Genomic DNA, 22,823 nt, shown 5'->3' with positions numbered 1-22,823 from the left:
AAACGCTCTGTTAAACATTCCAACTCTGTTTTGAAGTATGGATAGAGTAAAAGGGCCTTGTTTAGTAAAATACTGGCTTTCTGAAACTAGGACCCCTGCTCCCAAACTTGTGAAATTTGAAGGAAGTAAACTTTTATTTAGAGAGAGGAGGAAGGGAGAGAAAACCGGATTGACTCCAAGAGGTGCTATAGGTTGAAAGTGTGCCCCTTTCAGATAGATTCTGAGATGGATTGATCCAAGGTATGTCCTTGAGTCTGAGTCAAGGAATGCCATAAGACACACCTTAGTGCTGGAAACAGACTATTGAATTGCAAAAATAAAATAAAAAGCATCTGACTTAATTTATCCACTCCAGGTCCATTTAGTTACATTTTAATTTTAATTTTTTGAGACAAGGTCTCACTGCATTGCCCGGGCTGGAGTGCAGTGGCACAATCATGGCTCGCTGCAACCTCAACCTCCCAGGCTCAAGCCATCCTACCACCTCAGCCTCCTGAGTAGCTGGGACCACAGATGTGCACCACCACTCATCGCTAATTAAAAAACATTTTTTCTGTAGAGACAAGGTCTTGGTATGTTGCCCAGGCTGGTCTCAAGCTCCTGGGCTCAAACAGTCCTCCTGCCTCAGCTTCCCAAAGTGCTGGGATTACAGGCGTGTGTCACCGCCCCCAGCCTATTTACATTTTTAAATACCTGCTATTCGCTAGAAGCTGAACTGATACATTGATGACACACACCAGTCTCCTGCCCTCACGTTGTTTATGTGGAGGAGACAAAGATAAATAACTAACGATAAAGCTATGTGGGAATGAAATAAATGCCAAAATGTCATGCAGAGAATAACAATTGTCTATGAAAACATTGGGAAAGGGATCATTGATTCTGGTGTGAGATAGAACGCTGTCTCAAGGATGTTAGCATCTGAACTTGACCTTGAAGAATAAGAAGAGCTGGGATAAGGTGGAAATTAGGAGGGAGGAGTGTCTGGCCTGAGGAATCTGTCTGAGCCCGGGAGAGGGGAAGTGGCAGATGTGATGCTTGGGGGCTGGCAAGTTGTCAGGGAAAGCCAGAACATGGGATGCGGGAACATTGGTGGGAGAGGAAGCTGGAAGAATATGGCACAGATCATGTGCGGCAGGAGGTTAGCCTCATGTTGTAGGGGTAAGAGTCCTTAATGGGTTCTGAAGATGGAGGTGGCTTGGTCTTGTCCATGTTTTAAGAAGATGGTGCTGGAGCAATGGCAAGAAGCAATGGAGAGCTGAGAGGTAGAGCTGGATTGATGGCTGTGGCAGACACAGATTAGGTGCCAGGTCCCAGTGAAGCTCAGCCTCTGATAGATGCCATGGGCAGGGGCTACAGTAAGGATCCAGGCATTGAAGGTCACTGTGGCACACGTTAGTACAGATCATCTTTACATTGGGGGTTTCCAGGATCACCTTCACACTGCAAAGCTGAGGACACTGTTGCACATTTTAATTTGTTTTTCTCCGTGACTCTTCTGTATTTATATTTTGGCCAAAATAACTCTTTAAGAGCCATTGGAACATTTCTCTGTGGCATTCAGATGACAATTCATATTACTAATCTGCAAGTAGTTTTGCTGATACCCTGTGAGTATCTATGGGCCTGTCTTTAACACCATCCTGTATCATTCCAAAACCTTTACTGCATTGAGAAATAGGTTCTGCTAATAAAGACCCATTCAACCATGCTTTTTTTTTTTTTAAATAGCCATTTCTATCTGTCGCCCAGGCTGAGGTTCAGTGGCCTGATCATAGCTCACTGTAACCTTGATCTCTTGGACCCAAGTGATCCTCCTGCTTTAGCCTCCTGAGTAGCTAGGACTACAGGTATGTGCCACCATCCCCAGTTTATTTTTTAATTTTTTGTAGAGATAGGGTTTCACTATGTTGCCCAGGCTGGTCTCAAATGTCTGGCTTCAAGTGATCTTCTCACCTTAACCTCCCAAAGTGCTTCAACCATATGTTAATATGACTAGGATGATTACATTGAATACAAAGAAAATGTAGCACTCTGCTTATTTTATTACTATAGGTAGCACTCATTTGAGGCTGCCTTGTATTTATGATGGTTTATTGCCATGTCTGTTTCTAGATAGACAGTCAATTACTTGAGTACAAAGATTGTACTTTATCTTTCAATCGGTTCCTGTGTTAAAGAAAAAATTATTCTGACACTTACTAAAACCGTAAGGAAGACTTTATTAACAGGGTTCTTGCTGAAGGCAGGCCAGGGGCATAGACATCAAGGGTGGAAGGTAAGGAACTTGATCAGTTATCAAGAGTGATCAGATATCAGGGGTGTGGGGATTCTGGCTAAACTGACTTAGCAGGATTATTGCTATGAATAAGCAGGCTGAAGACAGGGCTCAAGGGCAAGGAAGAGGGCTCAGAGGGGCCCCATTAAGGTTTGCTCAAGGAAGAGAGTCTTTGTCACCCCCAAACCCTAGAACTGTTTGTTACATGTATTAAAACTGGAAAACACGTAGTTACGGGGTGGAGTGTTCTGTAATGCCCATGCAAAACCTGTTTCTAGATCAGGAAGCGTCACGAGGCACTGTTTCATCACAGTCAGGGGGAACACTCAGTGAAGGAGGCAGCCAGTGCGTTAACAGGTGGCAGAGGAAAGGGGGTTTTGAGAGCATGGTCCCCATCAGACACATTTGCTCCAAACTTGACTACTCAATTTACTTATATTTTGGTAAAAAAATAATAATAATAAATTTGGGGTTTTGGTTTTAATTTGAGAAAGCATTAACCCTTAAAGGGAAATCTGTTTTCCCTTGGTAGTTTTTCAAACTTATTAGGATCCTTTCTTTTATTCTTTTTTTTTTTAAGATAAATACAGAAACAACTACCTTCAGGATCCAGTGATTGAAAGTAGCTCAGCAAGAATTTTATAAAGGAAAATAAATAGAGAGGGAAGAATGGACTATGATAGTACCATGAATTGAAGTAGGACGATAGATTATTTTCTACATTCAGACTTTTAAAAGGTGCTTCTAATGAGCCACAGTGGTGTTATTTATTTGTCCTGTGGTCTTCAGACCTTGAAGGCATAAGAGTAGAAGAACTGAATTAAGGTGGATAATATCAAGCATGGAATCTTTATGAACAGGTAAATGAGACATCCTAGCCCCGGGGCCTCGCCCCCATGGCTAATTTCATCGTTTTGCTTGGAAAAGGATTAACTGTTCAGGAATTTTTTTAGTAGAAAACAGAAACTTAAGAGAAAGCGGTAAAGTTCCTCTTTGAGTTAGACCCTAGAGACTACAAGGAAAGATGTTTTGAGGTTTCATCTAAAATCGAAATATGTTAAAATGTTAGGAAACTAAAAATCAAGTGGATTGAACATCAAAGTTTCAATATTCTTTTTGTTATTGCCATATCACACAAGGTTGTTTGTACTTGGGGACAGGGTGTACCATAATCAGAATGCTCTTAAGCGGTTAGTTCCAATAGTACACACCCACCAGACAATTCAAAAGGACCTACAGTATACTGGGATTTTTATTAGCTGAAATCAGCAATCCTGTCTCCCACTGACGTCGTACAATTGCACATGGAGGCTTCGTGTGGAAAGTGTGTGTCTGAGTGGCCAGTGGAGAGGTCAGAGAACAGTCCTGGTGCCTATTAAGACCGCACAGGTTTCTCTTCTTTTCCCCCTTCCCTGTCCTGTGCTGTAGTTATTGGTCAGCACTGTCTTTTTATCGTGTATGAATAAGGAATATAAAGGAATATGAGGTGGCTGAGCTTGTTTCACTGGCAGAGCCGAGACTCTTGAAAGCCGAGTGACTGTTTTGTTACCAGCCAAAGTAACGTGTTCAGAATGCAATATGCTGCTTGGGGCAATGAGGTTAACTTAGTGAGGAGGCTGTGCGGTCTACTGGAGGGATCGTGATCTGCACTTGCAGGAACATGATTTATCTTTTGCTTTTTATGGTCCATTTATTCCCCCCTCCCTTCTTCACCCCACAGCACCCTGGAGAAATCATAATTCTTCATAAAGTGGCATTTTGTCACGATGGAAATGAGAGCATTGAATCTGGAATTTTATGAATGCACTATCCCACCCAGTAGTCTAGGTATAGAAGAGGTAAAAAATGACCTTGACAGTGATTCGTAAGGTTTGATCTCATACTGAGTCTGCTTTTTTTGTTTGTTTTTTAAATTTCTTTTGCAGACTTTTAAACATAGAAACAACAAGTTCATCCTAAGGGAAGCAAGATGAGTAGTGGCTTCTCGGGACAGAAGGTAGAAGTTAAACATACAGTTGTCTCTCTGGTTTACTTAGTGCTGCAAGAGATTCCTGAGACTTGAAATTGCTAGGATAAATGGCCAGGCACTGAATTCATGGTTACTGTAATTAGTCATGTCACTTGGATTCTTTAAACTCCAAATCAATGAAAGTTAATTGTGAACTGACTTATCAGTGCAGGCACGTACAAACATGCTCATTGTTATTCTACTTTAAAAGTCAATCAATTTTTGGCCAGTTGTGGTGGATTGCTCCTGTAATCCCAGCACTTTGGGAGGCCGAGGCAGGCGGATCACCTGAGGTTAGGAGTTTGAGACCATCCTACCCAACATGGTGAAACCGCGTCTCTACTAAAAATACAGAAAAATTAGCCAGCCTGGTGGCGGGTGCCTGTAATCCCAGCTATTTGGGAGGCTGAGGCAGGAGAATCTCTTGAGCCCAAGAGGAGGAGGTTGCAGTGAGCCAAGATTGTGCCACTGCACTCCAGCCTGGGTGACAAGAGTGAAACTCTGTCTCAAAAAAAAAAATTCAATTGTTTTTATGCTTTCATAGTAGTTATTCTCCTCCCTCATGAAGCTCAGAATTGCGGATTGCTTCTTCCCTCCTGTAGAGAAACACAGAAGCTGTCTGTGGTGCCGAGACCCAGGAAGCCAGAGTCAGAAAAACAGGCCCCAGTGCCACCAGGGAATGCAGACAGAGTCCGTGTCTGTGGCTTGAATTCAGCTGGCACCCAGAAACTAACTTCCTGTGTAGGCTCCTTTGTGAGCAAAATCTGGGTTTCAGATCTTAATTCTGTTGTGGCTTTGAGAGCCCAGTGCGCGCTCTAGGGTCACACCGAGACGGGGCTGATTCAGAGGAAGGGTCCCTCCTATTGAGTCATCACCCCACTTCCTGTGGGTCCAGAGTTTTCTTTGGCGGCTTCTCATTCAAGTGGTCCATGGCCTTAGCCTGAAAGGTCTGGGAAATGCAGAAAGGTGAGAATTGAACATTTTCAGGACATATTTGCTTCTACATTTCGTACCTACAGAAAGGCATCATTTCATCCCATGAACGGTTTATGTCAAGGAGAAATAGAAAGCTGTGGTGGAAAAAACTCAGAGCTTTCTGTTATGACACTTATTGATTGACTGATTGAGACAGAGTCTCACTATGTCTCCCGGGTTGGAGTGCGGTGGCACGATCACGGCTCACTGCAGCAACTTCCTGGGCTCAAGTCATCCTCCCTCCTGAGACTTTCAAGTAGTTGGGATTACGGCACACACGAGCACGCCCAGCTAATTTTTGTATTTTTAGTAGAGACAGGGTTTCGGTATGTTGGCCAGGCTGGTCTTGAACTCCTGGGCTCAAGTGATCAACCCGCCTCGGCCTCCCAAAGTGCTGGGATTACAGGTGTGAGCCACTGCACCCGGCCTCTCATTTTAAACTTTATTGTTTGAAAAGATAACTTCAGAATGTAAGTGATGAGAATGAGTAGGAAATTTTTTTAATTACCCAGAAGCCAAAAAGACATCCCCAAATCATTGGGTGTTTTCTTTTGGAAGGTACAGCTTTATCTTCTATTTATAAAGTCTTAGACTTGATGGCTTTTGGTCAAAGATCACTATAAGATTTACAAACTCTACACTCAATAGTGTAAAAAAAATATGTACATGTAGAAAAAAATGCGGAAGAAAATATGCTCAACTATTCACAGTAGATAGTTATGGCTGAGTGGTATGAATACGCCTGATTATTCCTTCCTGTGTATACTTTTCTGTGTTTAACACAATGGGCATATATAAGTTTATTAAAAAAAACAGTTTTTAAAAAAAATTTATAAAACTTTATTGGAAGTGCAAGGTAGCACTGATTTCAGAGCATGGAAAAAGTTACTCTTTGCAAAACAATTTCGTAAATGACCAGCAATATCATTTTGGTGCCTAAAATTATTAACTCCATTTTTTTAAAGGAGCTAATGAAGAAAGAAAGACTAAAAGTTATATACATGTCTAATTTACCTTTTTTTCTGAAATTAATCTTAAATGAATGGATTCAAGTAACCCCCCCGACCCCTGACCAAGGAACATCTGCTGCAAAGGGCAAAATAAAAGATCATGTTTAAGGTTATCCAGTTCTAGAACTCTGTAACTCAGACCTCCTTGACTTGAACCCAATGACATCAGGTTGGGATTGTAGCCCTGTGATATTTACACATCTCCTCAAATCACTCCCCTTACATTTGCCACTTTGCTGACATATAGACTTACTACAGGGGAACACAGTGTCTGCCTCTCAGAGATTTATAATCTAAGACAGGTGTCAGTAGTGCAGGTGCTTGTAAAATGATGCATACAAACATTGTATTTTAATAGGTTTACCGTTCTCACGGCAGTTCAGGTTAAGGATCAGTACCTAGGGAGAAAATGCTTAGGAAGTATCAGAATTCTTAAGCCCTCACAAACTCACTGTGCTGACTTCACAACACTGTAAGGTATATCATGGCAGGCTGGGTGCCGTGGCTCATGCCTATAATCCCAGCACTTTGGGAGGCCAAGGCGGGCGGATCATCTGAGCTCAGGAGTTCAAGACCAGCCTGGCCAACATGGTGAAACCCCCTCTCTACCAAAAATGCAAAAATTAGCCAGGCATGGTGGCGTGTGCCTATAGTCCCAGCTACTTGGGAGGCGGAGGTGGGAGGATCACTTGAGCCCAGGAGGCGGAGGTTTCAATGAGCTGAGATCATGCCACTGCACTCCAGCCTGGGAGACAGAGCAAGGCCCTACCTCAAAAAAAAAAAAAAAAAAAAAGAAAAGAAATATCATGGTAGACCACACAGGACAATCTGTAACTGTAACTGATTAGCTAGGACTCTTTGTGGCAGTTGGTTTAATGCTTGCTCAGGAAGAAAGAGACACAAGAAACATTTGATCATGTGAGATTAAAACTTTAAAAATGAGTTTAAAAATTAGAACTATATTTTCTGAATTTTTGACAACCACTATTGTTCAGAATGTGGATAATTCATTTTATACCTAAAATGAAATGGGCTTTCTGAAGCGGAAATTCTCCAGGGCAGACGCTGCATGCCGTGTTTCTCCTTTGTGACTGCATAGGCATCAGTTCAGGGATTCATTGTGTCTTTCCCAGCATCTCCTTTTTATATTTACAAGAGGTCACAAGAGGACAGTTAAAACTGATGACGCCTAAGGACTGATCACACGTAATAGAAGAGCCGCTGCAGCCGGTTCCCATTAGAAGGGCCTCTAAGAACAACACACACAGGAACTCGCCTGCTCTTCTCCTGACGGTCCACAGTCACCCCTGCCCTTCAAGCAGGAGGAGCGTGACCTCCTGCCACAGCCACAGCCACTCCCCTGACCACCTAGAAAAAGGGTTTGTAGTGTGAATGGGGATAAAATAGCAAACACTCATCAGAGACTGCCTTGCAGGGAGGGTTCTGTTGGACTCCAGAATAATTATTAAGTGGCAATTATTGAAATTGTGGTCAACATTCCATTTAAAGCATTGAAGTCTGTTGTTTTAGCCCTGACTAAGCAGTAGGCTTCTATGGATTGGGTATTTTTTTTTACCCACCCAAATGTGTTTTATGTTGAGATGTTTCGAGTTTTTTGGGGCGTTGGGGGTGGTGCAGTTCGTGAGGGGCAAGAGGTGCTGCACAGGCGATAATTCTCTTTAACTGACTAATGTTTTTGCTTTATTCAACAGCTACTGAATTAGGCAGTCTGTACCTTTAGTGTTTTCCAGAACAAATGTGTTGAAGTGGCAGAAGGGTGGAAGAATTGAAAATTATTCTTGCACAGTTGCACCTGAGTTGTATATTGCTCCATGTCTCCTTATGTGCACAAGCTTTATACAGTTATCTTGTCTTCCCATCTCAATTGTGAACAAGTCAGAAGTTCCCTGTTAATGTTATATGTATCACCTCAAAACACCTCCTTCAGTGCTAAGCAGAGTAGTTAGAAGCACAGACTTCGAAGCACACTCGAAATGGCCTTTTGAGTGACACCTGGTGAGGCCAGGAGTCTGGCTTTATTGAGGCAGCAGCAGTGCGTGCTCTCCAGTGTGAGAGTGGTCATACCCTCGAGTGGCAAGGGAAGGTGAATGTCTCTGCAGTGGGTTGGAACCATCTGCAGGGCTGTTAAGCATCCAGCTTTAATAACATTGTGTCAGGTAATCAGTGTGAGCTACTGTCTAACAGGGAAAGAAATGTATGGACTGGGTCTCTGGACAACAACAAGGTAACTAAGAAAAATAAGGCAAGTTTCATATAAAAAAGATACCTTAGAATAAACACCTAAAGCAAGTGTATTAGTCAGGGTTCTCTTAGAGGGACAGAACTGATAGGAGATATATATATATGTGTGTGTGTATGTGTATATATGTGTGTGTGTGTGTATATGTGTGTGTGTGTATATATCCTATAAGATATATATATGTGTGTACATATATACACACACATATATATGTATATACATATATGTATATACACACACACATACACACACACACACACACATATATATATAGGGGAGTTTATTAAGTATTAACTCACACGATCACAAAGTCACATAATAGGCCATCTGCAAGCTGAGGAGCAAGGAGAGCCAGTCCGAGTCCCAAACCTGAAGAACTTGGAGTCTGATGTTTGAGGGCAGGAAGCATCCAGCACAGGAGAAAGATGTAGGCTGGGAGGTTGGCCAGTCTCTCCTTTTCATATTTTTCTGCCTGCTTTATATTCACTGGCAGCTGATTAGATTGTGCCCACCAGTGTAAGGGTGGGTCTGCCTTCCCCAGGCCACTGAGTCAAATGTTCATCTCTTTCGGCAACACCCTCACAGACACACCAAAAATCAGTACTTTGTATCCTTCAATCCAATTAAGTTGACATTCAGTATTAACCATCACAGCAAGAAAAGGTAGAGTCAAACCTTGGTCATCTCCAGCTACCTCAAGCTGCCATACAAATACATTGAGAATCACGTCGTTGGAGGACCTTAGAGGCCATCAGACTCACACAAGGCATCCCAGTGATTACTTTAATATCCCAAAGCCAGTTGTGCCAGAGAAAGAACCAAATCCTTTGCCTGGGGATTTCCCATCCAGTCTCATCCCGTTTGAAATGCCAGTGAGCGCTGATAGGGTCTTTATTTCTCTGTTCAAAACACATAGAAAGTATCCATTTCCTCAACACTAGGTGTAAACCTAGCAAGAGTATACCTTAATTAGAGAAGTCAGCAGGGGTTTCACAACATTTTATTCTATTTTCAACCCCTGTGAGACTCCAACAACAGTTTTCGGTCCATCACTGACAATCACATTATTTTTACAGAAGAAACAAGTAAGCATAAAGTAGACACAGACTCTCCCAGGCTATTACCTGCCAGTCAGTCATAGACTTTGACACATTAATTCATTCTGCCATTCAACACTACTTATTTGGGGCCTAGAATTGTTCTGGGGGCAGGGAGCACAAAGGAAAGAGGATGCCTGCATACCTGGAACTTTCAGTTGTCAACTGAGGGACATAAGCGACCCATTATGGTGTGGTGGGAGGGCTGCTCTGATGCTGGAGGCGCAGAGCTGGGGACATACATTGCAGACCAGGTTTCAGATGGGCACTCGCTGTGTGACCTGGAGTGAGTAATGAAATTCTTTCTGCCTATGTTCCTTCATCTCTGTAGAAAAGGGGAACTAGCTGGGCACGGTGGCTCACATCTATAATCCCAGCACTTTGGGAGGCTGAAGCAGGTGGATCACCTGAGGTCAGAAGTTCGAGACCAGCCTGGCCAACATGGTGAAACCCCGTCTCTACTAACAATACAAAAATTAGTCAGGCATGGTGGCACGCACCTGTAATCCCAGCTACTTGGAAGGCTGAGGCAGGAGAATCACTTGAACTCGGGAGGTGGAGGTTGCAGTGAGCAGATACCGCACCATTGCACTCCAGCCTGGGCAACAAGAGTGAAACTCTGTCTAAAAAAACAAAGTTGGCGGGAGAGAACTAATGGAATCTGCTATGTAAGGTGATCACAGGACCAAATGATAAAGCTCTTCCCACATTTCTTGCCAATAACACATGATAGTTATGGTTGCTGTTGTTGGTTTTAGACATGTAGAATGAGAGACGTCATGTGAGGAGCTCAGGAAAGAGCACTTGGCTGGAGAGGGTCTAGATCTGCATATCACCAAGATCATGGAATGAACTGAGACCTTGATTTTGCTAAGATCAAGGGAGTATAGAAGAAGAAGAAGTGTAAAATATAAAAATGTAAGGCAAAAGAGGAAAATAAAAATTAAAAAAGCGATAGCAGCCGGGCATGGTGGCTTATGCCTGTAATCCCAGTACTTTAGGAGGCTGAGGCAGGTGGATCACTTGAGATCAGGAGTTTGAGACCAGCCTGGCCAAGATGGCGAAACCCCGTGTCTACTAAAAACACAAAAATTAGTTGGGCGTGGTGGTGCGTGCCTGTAGTCCCAGCTACTCAGGAGGCTGAGGCACAAGAATTGCTTGAACCCAGGAGGTGGAGGTTGTAGTGAGCTGAGATCGTGCCACTGCACTCCAGCCCTGGCAACAGAGCAACACTTTTTCTCAAAAAATAAATAAACAAATAAAAATAAAATAAAAAAGAGATAGAAACTAAAGACCTTTAGAGAAGTCCATGGCCTTCAGCCCATATCTAAGGAAACAGATTTGCAGGAGGGGCTTTCAAACTTTTCCACCACCTGACACAGTAATAGTTCTTTCATTGCAGCCCGGTATACACCAATATTTAAACAACTAAAATATACTTACATGCTGGATGTGACCTATCAAACTGATTTCATGACCCACTGTGGATAGCAATTCACGGTATGGAAGATGCCAAGCTAGAGGATTACAGTATTTATCAGACATCACTCTGCAAGTTGGTTCCAGAGCCAACAAGTTGGTTAATTTAACATCCCTGCTTGAAGATGGGTGAGAGTCATGCTCCCATTCAATAAGTCTTTATTGAGCACGTACTCTGTGCCAAGTCATTCAGTAAGCCATGATTGGATCATGATGGGCAGCTTACATGCTATGGGAGAAGGAATGGGGGTGGGGAGCTAACCCAGCCCAGGGATCAGAGAAAGGCTTCAGAGGAGCTGACATTGAGACGAGGGATGCGTAGGAGCAGCCAGGGGGAGGCAGGCGGGAGGGAGAATGGGACGGCTGAGGAGGAGGGAAGAATCTGTAGCTCTCAAGGAGACGCCCTGTGTCCGGAATCTAGAATGGAGAAGAAGAGGAGGTGAGGGACCAGATCATGGAGGGCCTCAAAAGAAAAACTAAGGAGACTGGTATTTGGCCAAGGGATGATGGGAAGCTGTGGAGGAGAGACAGGGTCAGAGCCGCATCTTCAGAGGATCCCTCCAGCTGTGAAGCAAAATGGACTCGGGCAACGATAAGGTCAAGAGAGATCAAGTAGTAACAGGGATTCAGCAAACTCCACGAGAAGTAATACCGGTCTGCACTAGGCGGTGGGTCTGGGAAGTGATAGATGGATATAATTGATATATAGGAGACAGAATCAACTGGACAAGGTGATTGATTGAAAATGGAGGAATAGGGGAGAGAGAAGCATCAGAGATAATGCCAAGTCTCGGTGAGAAGAGCCATTAAGAAATGGAACATTGAAGGAGCAGCCTTGTGGAGTGTCAGGGACTAAATGATGAATTCATTTCTGAACACACTGAGATTGAGGCACCTGCCAGCCACCCAATGAGCGCTAGCTGGTGGGCAGTTGACTTTGCCTATTTCAGGCCAAGGAGAGAAGTCTCAGGTAGGAACATTGACCCGGTGTTGGCACTGTCGACAGGAAGAAAGGAATTGAAACTGTAGGAGTAGATGAGAGATCTCTGGAGGAAATGGCTGCCAGCAGTGCACAGTAGGAAATGCATCTTGTCCTGCAGCCCAGTCTACAGACATGTTAGTGCACACAGACTCCTACAACAGACGCATCCCCACTGCATGCATGATGGCGTTTTTCTATTCTGTTTATAAAAATTGTTGGTTGTAATATTCTAAATTGTTTTCATGACACACTAATGTCTTAGGGAATATGTAGAATAGAAGACAGGTGAAAGTCAAGAGCTGAGCTTTCAAGGACTGACACAGACGTTCTGTTTTCTTGTTTTCCTGTTGGATCCACTTACCCACACCCCGCTTCATGTCACAGTAGAAGTGATGTCATGGCAGCATTTCTCAAAATGTCCCATGGAGGACTTTGTAACATGAACCTCAAAAGCAAGGTTCTGTAGGCAAAAACATTTGTTAAGTTCTGTAACGCCACTGTCCCTTTGGAGATTTTTAGCATACATTGACAAAGTCTTTGAGAAATTCTATAGCTAAAAAAAAGAGAGTTTAATTTTGTTTTCCAGAGTCATTTCAATATAAAGAGTTTTTTATACACAGCACCTATTAACATGTGGAAGAAATAGTGTTCCTTAGAGTATACTTTCAGTAACATAGCATTAGCTTGTCCATTTCCAAACTTAGACTGTTTTAGAATGAGTGTTGGTAATCATCAGGGTAGGCACTGGGAAAGGATTGGAAGCAATGGGATTTGTTTTTAGGGAGGTCATAGGGAATTTAAGGACTTAAAGATCAAGAAGGCATCTAATAGGGTTCTATATAAAGATAAGAGACAACTAAAACAATCAGGTAAGAAACCTTTTAATCCAATAATTCTGTTAAATCTTCCAAGATATGTACATCAGATTATATAGGCATCCCTTGGAGCTATTGTGGCTTCGGTTCCAGACCACCACAATGAAGCAAATTCCACATGAAAGCAAGTGACACACATTTTTTGGTTTTCCAATGCATATAAAAGTTATGTTTGGGCTGGGTGTGGTGGCTCACACCTATAAGCCTACCACTTTGGGAGGCTAAGGCAGGAGGATTACTTGAGCCCAGGAGTTTGAGATCAGCCTGGGCATCATGCCAAGACCTCATCCTTACAAAAAATAAAATAACTAGCCAGGTGTGGTGGTAGCATGTCTGTGGTCCCAGCTACCCGAGGCTGAGGTGGGAGGATTGCTTGAGCCCAGGAGGTCAAGGCTGCAGTGAGCCATGTTCACATCACTGTACTCCAACCTGGGCAAAGGAGCAAGACCCTGTCTCAAAAAAAAAAAAAAAAGAAAAAGAAAAACAAAGTTATATTTGCTCTATACTATAGTCAATTAAGTGTGCAATATATTATGACTTAAAAAACAGTGTATATACCTTAATTAAAAGATACTCCATTGCTAAAAAATGCTAACGATCATTGAGCTTTCAAAGAGTTGTAATCATTTTGCGGGTACAGGATCTTACTTCTGTATTGATGGCTGCTGACTGATCAGGGCGGTGGTTCCTGAAGGTTGGGCAGGTTGTAGCAATTTCTTAAAATAAGACAGGAATGAAGTTTGCCACATCAGTTGACTCTTCCTTTCATGAAAGATTTTTCTGTAGCATGAGATGCTGTTTGATAGCATTTTACTCACAGTAGGAACTTCTTTCAAAATTGAAATCAATCCTCTCAAACTCTGCTTTTGCTTTATCCACTAAGCTTATGTAATATTCTAAGTCATTTGTTGTCACTTCAACAATGTTCACAGCATCTTCACCAGGTATAGATTTCATCTCAAACACTTTCTTTGCTCATCCATAAGAAGCAGCTCCTCATCTATTGAAGTTTGATCATGAGATTACAGCAATTCAGTCCCGTCTTCAGGCTCCACTTCTAACTCTAGTTCTCTTGCTGTTTCTACCACATCTGCAGTTACCTTCCCCACTAAAGTCTTGAACCCCTCAAAGTCATCCATGAGGGTTGAAATCAACTTCTTCCAAATGACTGTTAATGTGGATAGTTTTACCTCCTCCCATGAAGCAGGAATGTTCTTAATGGCATCTAGAATGGTGACTTCTTTCCAGAAGGTTTTCACTATCTTTTGCCCAGATCCATCAGCGGAATCACTGTCTATGGCAGCTATAACCTTATGAAATGTATTTCTTAAATAATAAGACTTGAAAGTAGAAATGACTCCTTGATCCATGGACTGCAGAATGGATGTTGTGTTGGCAGTCATGAAAGCAACATAAATCTCCTTGTACCTCTCCATCAGAGCTCTTGGGTGACCAGGTGCATTGTCAATGAGCAGTAATATTTGAAAGAAATCTTTTTTCTGAGCAGTAGGTCTCAGCAGTGGGCTTAAAATATTTTCAGTAAGCCATGCTGTACACAGATGTGCTATCATCCAGGCTTTGTTGTAACACAGGCAGAGTAGACTCAGCATAATTCTTAAGGGCCTGAGGACTTTCTGAATGGTAAGTGAGCATTGGTGTCAGCTTAAGGTCGCCAGCTGCATTAGCCCCTAACAGGAGAATCAGCCTGTCCTTTGCAACTTTGAAGCCAGACATTGACCTCTCTTTTCTAGCTGTGAAAGTCCTAGATGGCACCTTCTTCCAATAAAAGGCTGTTTTGTCTACCTTGAAAATCTGTTGTACAATGTAGCCACCTTCATTAGTGATCTTAGCTAGATCTTCTGGATAAGTTGCTGCAGCTTCTACATAAGCACTTGCTGCTTTACCTTGTACTTTTATATTTTGGAGACAGATTCTTTCCTCAAACCCTGTGAACCAACCTCTGTTAGCTTCCAGCTTTTCTTCTGCAACTTCCTTACCTCTCCCAGCATTCATGGAATTCAAGAGTGAGAGCCTTGCTCTGGATTAGGCTTTCGCTTAAGGGAATGTTGTGGGTGGTTTGATCTTCTTTCCAGACCACTCAAACTTTCTCCGTATCAGCAATAAGGCTGTTGCACTTTCTTATTATTCTCGTATCCACTGAAGTAACATTTTTAAATTTCCTTTAAGAACTTTCCCTCTACATGCACAACTTGGCTAAGTGATAGAGGCAGCCTAGCTTTCTTGGCCTAACTCAGCTTGTAGCGAGCCTTCCTCACTAAGCAATGCTGTTGATTTACCATGAGAGAGGTGTGACTGTTCCTTTCACTTGAACAGTTAGAGGCCATTGTAGGGTTATTAACTGGCCCAATTTCAGTATTGTTTTGTTTCAGGTAACAGGGAGGCCTGGAGGCAAGGGAGAAGGGAAACGCCAGCGGGTAGAGCAGTCAGGACACACACATTTATTAAGTTTGCCATCTAATATGGGTGCAGTTTGTGGTGTCCCAAAACAATTAAAATAGTCACATTAAAGATCACCTATCACACATCACCATACCAGATATAATAATAGTGAAAAAGTTTGAAATATTGCGAGAGTTACCAAATGTGACATAAAGAGACAGAGAGTGAGCATGTGCTTTTGGAAAAATGGTGCCAATAGACTTGCTTGACACAGGGTTGCCACAAACCTTCAATTTGTTAAAAAAAAAAAAAAAAAAAAAACAGAGGCGCGTGCGCAGAGCGAGCGCCTGCAGCCTCCCTGCCGCTTCCGCAACGCTCGAGCCCAGGATTCCCCCGGCTCGCCTGCCCTCCATGGCCGACAAGGAAGCAGCCTTCGACGACACGGTGGGAGAATGAGTGATCAACGAGGAATACAAAATATGGAAAAAGAACACCCCTTTTCTTTATGATTTGGTGATGACCTATGCTCTGGAGTGGCCCAGCCTAACTGCCCAGTGGCTTCCAGATGTAACCAGACCAGAAGGGAAAGATTTCAGCATTCATCGACTTGTCCTGGGGACACACACATCGGATGAACAAAACCATCTTGTTATAGCCAGCGTGCAGCTCCCTAATGATGATGCTCAGTTTGATGCATCACATTACGACAGTGAGAAAGGAGAATTTGGAGGTTTTGGTTCAGTTAGTGGAAAAATTGAAATAGAAATCAAGATCAACCATGAAGGAAAAGTAAACAGGGCCCCGTTATATGCCCCAGAACCCTTGTATCATCGCAACAAAGACTCCTTCCAGTGATGTTCTTGTCTTTGACTATACAAAACATCCTTCTAACCAGATCCTTTTGGAGAGTGCAACCCGAACTTGCATCTCCGTGGACATCAGAAGGAAGGCTATGGGCTTTCTTGGAACCTAAATCTCAGTGGGCACTTACTTAGTGCTTCAGATGACCACACCATCCGCCTGTGGGACATCAGTGTCGTTCCAAAGGAGGGAAAAGTGGTAGGTGTGAAGACCATCTTTACAGGGCATACAGCAGTAGTAGAAGATGTTCCCTGGCATCTACTCCGTGAGTGTCTGTTTGGGTCAGTGGCTGATGATCAGAAACTTATGATTTGGGATACTCGTTCAAACAATACTTCCAAACCAAGCCACTCAGTTGACACTCACACTGCTGAAGTGAACTGCCTTTCTTTCAGTCCTTATAGTGAGTTCATTCTTGCCACAGGATCAGCTGACAAGACTGTTGCCTTGTGGGATCTGAGAAATCTGAAACTTAAGTTGCATTCCTTTGAGTCACCTAAGGATGAAATATTCCAGGTTCAGTGGTCACCTCAAAATGAGACTATTTTAGCTTCTAGTGGTACTGATTGCAGACTGAATGTCTGATATTTAAGTAAAAATGGAGAGGAACAATCCCCAGAAGATGCAAAAGACTGGCCACCAGAGTTGTTTATTCATGGTGGTCACACTGCCAAGATACCTGATTTCTCCTGGAATCCCAGTGAACCTTGGGTGATTTGTTCTGTATCGGAAGACAATATCATGCAAGTGTGGCAAATGGCAGAGAACATTTATAATGATGAAGACCCTGAAGGAAGCATGGATCCAGAAGGACAAGGGTCCTAGATATGTCTTTACTTCTTGTGATTTTAGACTCTCCTTTTTTCTTCTCAACCCTGAGAGTGATTTAACACTGGTTTTGAGACAGACTTTATTCAGCTATCCCTCTATATAATAGGTACCACCGATAATGCTATTAGCCCAAACAGTGGGTGTTTTCTAAATATTAACGGGGGGGCTTGATTCAACAAAGCTACAGACTTACGTTGAAATTTTCTTCAGGAATTTTCTAGTAACCCAGGTCTAAAGTAGCTACAGAAAGGGGAATATTATGTGTGATTATTTTTCTTCTTATGCTATATCCCCAAGTTTTTCAGACTCATTTAAGTAAAGGCTAGAGTGAGTAAGGAATAGAGCCAAATGAGGTAGGTGTCTGAGCCATGAAGTATAAATACTGAAAGATGTCACTTTTATTCAGGAAATAGGGGAGATTCAAGTCATATAGATTCCTACTCGAAAATCTCAACACCTGACTTTCCAGAATGCACATTTTCATACGTAGACCAGTTTCCTCTTGGTTCAGTTAAGTCAAAACAACACGTTCCTCTTTCCCCATATATTTGTATATTTTTGCTCGTTAGTGTACTCCTTGAGCTGTTTTCATGTTGTTTATTTCCTGTCTGTGAAATGGTGTTTTTTTGGTTGGTGTTTTTTTTTTTTTTTTTTTAAACTTGGGACCACCAAGTTGTAAAGGTGTATGTTTTTACCTGACTGTTATACCACAGGTAGATTGTCAAGTTGAGAAGAGTGAATCAATAAATTGTATTTGTTTTAAAAATTAAATTAATCCTTAATAAGAGTTGCTTTTTTTTAGGAGTTAGTCCTTGACCACTAGTTTGATGCCATCACCATTTTGGGTGACCTGTTTCACCAGCAGGCCTATTACTCTCCATGACTAACTGTGTAAGTGTTTAAAATGGAATAAATTGCTTTTCTGCATTTAAAAAAAAAAACCACATTTGCAATGCACAAGAAAGTGAAGCTCAATAAAACAAGGTCTGAATATGCCTGTACCCAAAAGGCACAGATACAAATTTCTTTGTAAAAATATCACGTCAAAAAGAATTTTTTCAGCTAAGATCTACTCCGACAATTGGGAAGGAAAATATGTTCAAAATAATTTTAACTGTCAAAGGCTCCAAACAGGACACTAATAAGGTGTCACATTGCAAAAGGAATAATTAACCAGCCTCACGGTCTCAGGGCTTACCTTAGGATATTCGCTTTTATATATGTTGGGCTATAATCTGCTTTTTTTTTTTTTTTTTTTTGAGACACAGTCTCACTCTGTCACCCAGGATGGAGTGCAGTTGTGTATTCTTGGCTCACGGCAACTTCCACCTCCCAGGTTCAACTGATCCTTGTGCCTCAGCCTCCTGAGTAGCTGGGATTACAGACATGTGCCACCACGCCAACTAATTGTTTTGTATTTTTAGTAGAGACTAAAAATGGGGTTTTGCCATGTTGGCCAGGCTGGTCTCAAACTCCTGGCCTCAAGTGATCCACCTGCCTCCGCCTCCCAAAGTGCTGGGATTACAGGCGTGAGCCACCGCACCCAGCTTTTAATCTGCTTTTGCAGCATCCTTTATATAGTTCTCATTTGAAAAGGGTGAAGGTTTGCTGAAGGAGTCCAGAATTTTTTCTTCTTGTTTTTTTACATCCTATCAATCAATTGCACATGATTTGGGGATTATTTTAACTTAAGATGAGTTTAAGAACCACAACGTGTTATTATAGGGATCTCTCTAGTTCAGAATAAAAGCTGCATCTATTTCTTTTCCAAATGCAGAAAATGTTCACTGTTCAAGTAATAAACACCATTGTTTAGTAGGTCACAATTGGATTTTTCCACCATTGTTGAAGATAAATTTTTTCCACTCTCTTTTTGCTGACTACCTTTTCATGGCTGGTGGTAATGGCTCCAAGTCAGCAACTAGATTTTGCTTTGCCATTAGCATGCCACCAAGAAAATGGAAAATGTTTCTGTGCACACAAGTGAAGGATCAGCTTCTGAAAAGAGCAGCTGCCTGCAGTGATGTGTGGTGAGTGAGATGCTGTGGGCGGATGCACGTTGGACCAGACGTGCATCCAGGCATTTTTCTGTCACTCAGACAAGTAGTGCCAGGCACACATTGTTTCTGCGTACCACCTCCTCCTACTTCCATTATCTCAGAACACACACAGTACAGCAAAGGAAAACACAAGACCATGCCTTCCAAAGCACCAACGGAATTCCGTTTTCATTGCCTCACCTTGCGCGGAGGCAAATGCCGTATATATTTCTTCGAAGGGCAATGCAGCGCTCAGTGCAACCCTAACGTCATTCCAGGAAACAAAACAACTAGTCAGTTCCACATGTTGGTTTACCAATCTCAAGGCCCAATCTGTTCAGGAGCAAGCTTCTTATATGACTTGCAGCAAGCTCTCTCATCTGCTTCTGAAGTTTGTCACCTCTGTGGGAAAATAATTGAACAGTACTGGAAGAAATGATCTGCCTTTGGGAGTCAGCTTTTCACCACAGCACATTTCCAAGTTAGAGCAGTTAGTAAACCTGGGGACATTTATCTTAAGACTGTGATCCAACAGTAAGCAAAAGGATTTTCTGTGGTAGTACAACTATTAGATAATTAGGATTCGAGAGAAGAAAGGAGAGGGAGAGAAGAGGCATTCAATGGAACATCCCCAGAGCCTCTTACACATGCTCCCTGTACTCCCCGAGCTGTCTTTAGCCCACGTTCATGGCCAGGGCCCCTCTCTGCACTTCACCTGCCTCCTTTCTGTGGTCTCCACTATAGCTATGTCATGGATTCACGGTCAGTGCTGGGCACACAGGAAGCTGCAGGGTATAGTTCCAGCATGAGAAATTCAGCTTTTTCCAGGTCTCCTCTGTGGCTAAAATAAGTGTCCTTTGAAAATAGGCTCTGCTGCTCTAGAATAGGCTGGCTTTCCCAGTACACTTCCCAACAATGCCTTATTGCCCAAAGCTGTTAGGACTTCCTGGAGAATAAAGCCATGCAGTTAGTTGCATTGACTCTGTCTACATCCTACGAGGTTTGGTTCTCACCAGTGTAAAGAGATCTTAGTGATATTTCTGTTTATCCCAACAGAAGTTCGCCATCAGATAAGCGTTGGCTTAGCAAACACATTTGCTTTGCAGGCCAGAATGGATCAGTGGGTAACATTACTTCTTCTACTTAGAGAAAAACATTTTTCTCCCAGTGGGCGGTCGCCCCATTCATTGTTCAACAGTCAGCCACACAGAAATGCAGTGATAGCAAGTGAAGACGGAGAGGATTTACTGCCCCACGAGAGAGCAAACAGGGCAGAGAAATGCTCCTGCCAGGGCCTCGCTTACTGCCCCCGCAAGGCCACACAGCTGGCTGGGCCATTAGGTGTCACTTGCAAACTTCCAGGACAAACTTACTTGGGATTGGGTTTCTCCAGGACAAGAGGAGCTGCAGCAGTGAAGGTGAGAACAGCACCATTGAGATTTGCAGCCACCATTCCTGCAAGACTCCCGGCCTGGCTGCTTGTCCTTTGCCTGTTTATTCTGCCTCTTCACCCTGGTGCATCTCCCGTTACTCAGCCTCTTACCACTTACCTTGCTGCTCCGCCAGAGAACTGGCCACCGGGTGTCCGGTGGTCTCACTGCCTCTGATCCCCTGCAGTCCTCACCACACTGCCAGTTTAAGATGGGCACAGCTCCTGGGAATTGGAGAAGTACCCAAGAGCTACTGGGCAAAGCCACCACGGCTGAGGGACATTTAGGGGTTAGGTCTTTGGCTATGACTGAGTGGCAGAGGTGAGTCCTCGCTGGGTCTTCAGCAGCCCAGAGTGTCTCCGTGGGCCTCTTTCCAGCCCCAGAACCCTTAGATGTCAGGGTCAAAGCAGACCAAGTCCAAGGCAGCCTGGCTCTGCTGACACATCCCACCCTCCTTAAACTTTGGTAAGAGTGTCCACCTCTCTTTTATTTTAGGCTTTATTGTAACTAAGTGTTGTTTCATTTATATATATAATATATAAATAAATAAATATTTTATATATATATATATGATGGAGTTTCTCTCTTGTTGCCCAGGCTGGAGTGCGGTGGCGTAATCTCGGCTCACTGCAACCTGCAACTCCCAGGTTCAAGCGATTCTCCTGCCTCAGCCTCCCGAGTAGCTGGGATTACAGGTGTCTGCCACCACATCTGGCTAATTTTTTTGTATTTTTAGTAGAGGCAGAGTTTTACCACGTTGGCCAGGCTGGTCTCGAACTCCTGAACTCAGGTGATCCACCTGTCTCGGCCTCCCAAAGTGCTAGGATTACAGGTGTTGAGCCACCGTGCCCAGCCCTGTTTTATTTTTATTTCACATAACTTCAAGGATGAGTAGTCAGTTCTGAGTAGTGTTTTTAGCTGTGTTCGCGAGGACCCAGCTGCCTCCTCAGCTAGAAACCCCCAAATCGTTCTTTCCTTTCATCAGTGTTCATCAGCCTAGATAGAGCGGTGAAGGAGGTCCATTCCCCACTGTGAGGGAGATTCACCTGGGGAGGAGGGCCACTGGCAGCAGACAAGAAACAGATCTTCTCACATCCAAATAAATGTTGGCTTTCACCCTCCTGTCCCATCATCACCAGTGTAGGTCCCAGATCAAGCACCTCTTCCCTGCCACTCTGGCAAGAGTTGGTTTCCTGACTCTGTTTTTTGCCACTCTAGTCCACTATGCACATTCTTCCCAGATTGTTCTTCATAAATCCTCCTCTCACAAGCTTGCAGCCTTTCCTATCGCAATCATATCCAATCTCAATTCCCCTGCCCAGTATAATGGGACTCAACTCTAGACACCTGACCTAATTTCTCTCCACTCCATGCACGCTTCCTTGAGCCAGCCTCTGTTCCTCTCTGAACCCAGAGCAGGCTGAGCTCTGACACTCCCTGTACCCCCTCAGAGCCCTCCACCCTTGTCCCAAGGGATCCAGGACCTTCACCATCTTCAGCACAGGCAGCTTGCTCTTGCTGATCGAATCAGTACCACCATTTTTGTCCTGTGCCTGTTCCATATTCTCATCATGACCTCCTTGAAGGCAGGGACCAGCTTTTAAACCTCTTGTGTGTGGTCCATGGTTCTTGCCTAGTAGAGTACCAGGCACATAACAGGCACTGAACAAATTCTTCTTAGCCAAGCAATTGCTGGATGAGCCCCTTCAAGTAGCACCTGTGTGGCAGAGGTTTGCTGGAGTAGAAGGTAAAAGTTGGGAGGGCTCCCCAGGGAGAGGCTGGGATAGACTTTTGACTTCATGAGCTATCACTGGAAGCTGCTTTTGAAAATGCAAAACTGGCATTCTTTGCACACACTGGGCGCTTTCCTCCAAAGCTGTCAAATTCAATGAGGATAAATATTGAGTAGTAAGTGGGCTTGATTTTGCTTAGCTTTTGACTAGGCAAAAGTCAAAAGCTGACTTTGGGGCGGCTGATTTATTCAAAACTAATTTTTATGCATTTTTTTACAACAAGGGAACCATTCGTATAAAAAGAAAATGAAGCTAAGAAAAGGCTTATTACAGCCGTAGGAGCTTGGGTAGGCAGCAGACAGACTTGGTATAGAAGGTGCTTTTGAAACTACTTCATTGAGTCTAGATCTTTGCATTTTTTATGGAAATCACCAAGCAACTGCCACAGTTCTTCATTTTGCTGTTCCTCACCTCCCTGCTGAATGAGAGTCATGACATCTCAGGCAGTTTGGGTCAGCATGGCCACCTCTTTCAGACTGAGCTCATGCACCCACCCCAGAGTTAA

At 43.3% G+C, this 22,823-nt stretch overlaps 1 protein-coding gene and 1 pseudogene across 3 annotated transcripts in view; both read left to right on the top strand.

Moving 5' to 3' along the window:
• Positions 1-22,823, top strand: part of ANKH (ANKH inorganic pyrophosphate transport regulator) — a 161,466-nt gene that overhangs the window by 57,006 nt on the left and 81,637 nt on the right. The gene's annotated exons all lie outside the window — the stretch shown is intronic.
• On the top strand, positions 15,761-17,685 carry LOC100436431 (histone-binding protein RBBP4-like; annotated as a pseudogene).

The sequence above is a fragment of the Pongo abelii genome, chromosome 4 (assembly GCF_028885655.2).
Source record: "Pongo abelii isolate AG06213 chromosome 4, NHGRI_mPonAbe1-v2.0_pri, whole genome shotgun sequence".
Classification (NCBI taxonomy): domain Eukaryota; kingdom Metazoa; phylum Chordata; class Mammalia; order Primates; family Hominidae; genus Pongo; species Pongo abelii.
The sequence above is the reverse complement of the archived record's forward strand: the minus strand, read 5'-3'. Positions and strand labels throughout refer to the sequence as shown.